The following is a 4,564-nucleotide window of genomic DNA, read 5'->3' on the forward strand; positions in this document are numbered from 1 at the left end:
GTGTTTTAACTAAAAATCAACAGAAAATTATTATTATTATCATTATTATTTGTCATGTTGAAGAGATTTAATATCAAATCAAGCGTAAGTTAATATTAACTTTAAACACACGCGCACGCACGAACGCACGCGAAATACGCGCACTCGCCCTCCCCCTCACCTCATTTAATTTTACATACGACGTTAATATTAACCCTATAAATAGAATGAAAATTAAAAAAAAAGTTTTTATAAAAATTTTTAAAAGCAGGAAAAGTTATAAACGTCGTTTAAGGTTAAATTAATGCAAATAATTAAAAATAAAAATAAAAAAAAACCTTTGAGAAAATCAAACCTACTAATTTTCTTTCCTTTTCTTTTTCTTTTCCTTTTACGAAAATTATATAATATGTAAAAAAAAAAGCAACAAAATTAAATTTTGTACCGAATAAAATACACAAAAACTAAATATGTACGATGGCACACCCACGCACACAACCCCTCACACCCACCCACACACACCCCCCAACACACCCACACACCTTCATAATACATGCATAAGACATTAGTCAGTCGTTTCCGGTAAAAAAAAAAACCCGTTTCCGGTACATTTTTTAATTAAAAACAAAAAAAGAAAATTAATTATAACAAAAAACTTTTAACAAAAAAAAAATTAAAGCCAAAAAAATGAAAATTTTCCCCCCTTTTTTTGTTTGTTGTTTGTTGTCGGTTGTTGTTTTTGTTGTTATTAAGATGATATACTTGTTAATACTTTTTTAATCCTTTTAATAATATTAATTAACTAATATCGATTGATTTTTTTTATTAATTCAATTTTATCAAAATCTTTAAAGAAAAATTAAAAAAAAGAAAAATGAAAAAGAAAAAAGAAAAAAAAAAGGAAAATCATGCAATTCGACACACACACACACACACACTTGACATTTTTATTTATGACAACCTCCCCCCCCGTCCGCCCTTTTCCTCTATTTTAAGGTAGCAAAACCCCCCCCCCCTGTTAGGAAATACAAAAATAACTACAATAAACACGTACCAGGAACCAGAAGAATTTTCTTTTGCATTTTTCTGTTTTTTTGTAAAGAAAATTAAAAAAAATTTTTTAATTTTTTTCCTTCATTAATCAATTTTCCTTCATTTAAATTCAAATTTCAAAATATTTTCCATTTCGTCATGAGAACTCCCTTTTATTGTAACGCAAAAAGAAAAAAGAGAAAAAGAAGTATTATTATTATTATTATTATTATTATTATTATTATTATTCATTATTATTATTATTATTATTATTATTTATATTAAATATGCGCATGCGCGAAAATCTCATCTTATATGTCCTTCAATTAAATTTTTTATTTTATTTCTTTTTTTTTTTTTTTTTTTAAAAAGTTACTTCCGGTAAATGTATAGTTGCTTCCGGTAAAAAATTTCGTTTTAAATCTAAATTTTTTTTTTTTTAAAACAAATTTTATGTTCTCTACCCGGCATCGTTTTGTAACGGTTTTTTTTTTTAAATAATAAAAAAAAATTTTTTTCACTCACCGAATTATTTGATGTTTGTTTTCGTTTGTTTGTTTGTTCGTTCCTTCCTTCAAAATTGTATTACTTCTTCTTTTATGCAATAATAATTATTATTATTGGGTGTAACAATCGGCTACATTATTTTTTAATTCTGAAAACAAAAAAACAAAATTTCATTATTAGAGACGCCATGTTTTTAACGAACTTTTTTATTTAAAAAATAGAACGACGACGACAACGATACTCATTCGTATCGTATTGATTGATAATTAATCGATTTATTCCAATAATAAAAAAATTTGTAAAAGATTTAAAATTTCATATTGAAAATATTACAAAGTTGACGATATTTTCTTATTGAAATAAAAAAAAAACCGTTAAATAATAATAATAATAATGATAATAACAACGCGCATGTGAGTTTTATATAAAATCGTCCGATTACATACAAATGAGAAAAGTTTTTCCCCCCCCAAAAAAAAAAAAACTAAAACTAAAAAACTTAAAACTGTTAAAGTTAAAGAAATTTATTTATTATTCTTAGTTATAACTTACACGAAATGGCGGATTTAAAAAAAAAGAAAAAAGAAAAGGAAAACTTACCAACAAGTTTATATTTTATAATAATAATAATAATAGTAATGGCGTCGTTAAATTTATTGTATTATATAAAACGGATTAACAATCGACGAAATAATTGATTGATTCGTTTGAATATAAAATTTTAAATTAACAAAAAGTAATTAAACGCTTGGAAATTTGATAAAAATTCGTTTGAACAAAAAAAATCACAAATTTCATTTCATTTTTGAAATTAACGGAAAACGACGTTCTTTTTTTCCCTTTCGAATTTTTAAAATTTTTGCCATTCGTTCGAGTTATTACAAAATACGAATTATCCTATCGATTTTTTTAATTTTATAATTTTAACGTTACAAACAAACAAAAAAAAAGTCAAAAATCAATTTTTTTTTAAATCGTTACAAATACGTTTGCATACGAAACAATTAAAAAAAAACCGTCGTTTCGAACGTTTCCGCCATTTAAATTTAATTCTTATCCGCAGCGATACGTCATTAATACACTAGCGTACCTAGCGGATTTTTTACGAACTAAAAAAAATTTTTTTTAAAATAATTTTTCACATAACATACGGGAATGTGGGGGCAAAAAAAAGAAAAAAATTTAAAGATGGCGGATAAAGTTAATTATTATAACGGTCAAATGTTGTTTGTTGTAAATTATTTTCATGTAAAAACATTTACGAATAAAACCATATTTGTTTCCTTTTTTCTTTCTTTTTTAATTAATTTAATTATTATAAATTTATAATTTAAACACGAATGATATTAATATTTAAATAAATTTACAAAAAAAAAAACTAAAAAACGTTTATATAAATTTGAAACGCAATAAATAATAATAATTTTTTATTAATATGAAATCTTTGAATCGTTATTGTTTTCCATAAAATATTGGCGCGATTTTTCCTTTGTTTTATTATTATTATTATTTTCACATATTCGGATTATATATAATTTAAAAAACAAAAAAAAAAGAGAAAAAAAAGGTTGTTGCTAAACGCCATATTTTTTTTTTTAAATTTTATTTTGCTTTATTATCACCCACGTAATAAAATAAAATTATTATTATTATTATTATTATTATTATTATTATTATTATTATTATTATTATTATTATTATTATTATTATTATTATTATTATTATTATTATTATTATTAACAGGTTGTAATAAAATAAATTTTTTTTTTGCACGAGATTTAATTGTGCGACCTCATTAAAAAAAATGTCGCATTTTTTTTTTTTTTTTTTTTTTAATTTTCCACTTTATTAAAACGAATTTTCTCTCTTTTCCTTTTCTCCCCTTTTCGATTTTATTAAATTCGAAAAAAAATTAATATATATACTCAATTATTATTATTATCATAAAACTGCAATAGAAAAATCAGAGGAAACTTTTTTTGGGGGGTCAAACGTTATACAAATAAATTTTTTGCCCTCCCTTTAAAAAATTACAAAAAAAAAAAAATTACAAAAAATTTTTTTTACTTTTATTTACGATATAATAATAATAGAGAAAATCACGTGATTGATTGACACGATTATTATTATAATAATAATAATAAATGAAAAATGACAACTGAATAAAAAATTTTTTTTTATATAATAATAATAATAACCTACCGTAAAAAATAAAAGGTTAACCGGCCTAAAATGACTAAATTGTTATTATTTTCCATAAATTTATTTATTAATTAATAATTAATTAATATCGTTATTAAAAAAAATTGTCATTATTATTATTTATAACCATTACCATCATTATTATTATTATAATATAACCAAAGTAACGACGAATTCAATTTTTTTTTTTTTTTTAAATTCAATCATATTTTAAATTTTATTACCTTTAATTTAATTTTAAGCGATTTCATGTATTATTATTATTATTATTGAATTCGATAAATAAATAAATTTATTTAATTTCAATACGAAATTAAAAAAAACACGTGTCAACAGAAAAAAAAAAAAAAAAAAGGATGACAGAAAATTATCTGATGGAAAAAGTTAGAATATTCTATAATGTAATTAAATGCATATTCGTCCTTGTAAATTTTTGACACTTGATAAAAAAAAAAAAAAAAAATTTAAATATAAACTTACCCGTTGGTGTTCCACACACACACACATACACACTTCATAATAAATGTTGTACCTTAAAAAAGGTTTTTACCGATTTCCCTTTTTGTGTGGGGGACTCGCACATATCGATCAAAAAAAAAAAAAAAAAAAAAAAAAAAGGGTAAAACGAAGCGCATGAAAATCATGTAAAAGGATTTTCATGGAGAGGGAGTAATACGGTAATTTTCACTACTGACATCTATCGGATGATTGTTTAAATTACTTAAAGGGTTGGCAAAACTGCGTGCGATAATAACTTTTGTGCTATTAACGAAAATGGCTGATTTATTTTCTTAAATTTATTATTAACGTGTACTGCTGCAGTAAACAAAATGGCGGATATTAT

The sequence above is a fragment of the Pediculus humanus genome, genomic scaffold (genome assembly GCF_000006295.1).
Source record: "Pediculus humanus corporis 1103172107431 genomic scaffold, whole genome shotgun sequence".
Lineage (NCBI taxonomy): Eukaryota > Metazoa > Arthropoda > Insecta > Psocodea > Pediculidae > Pediculus > Pediculus humanus.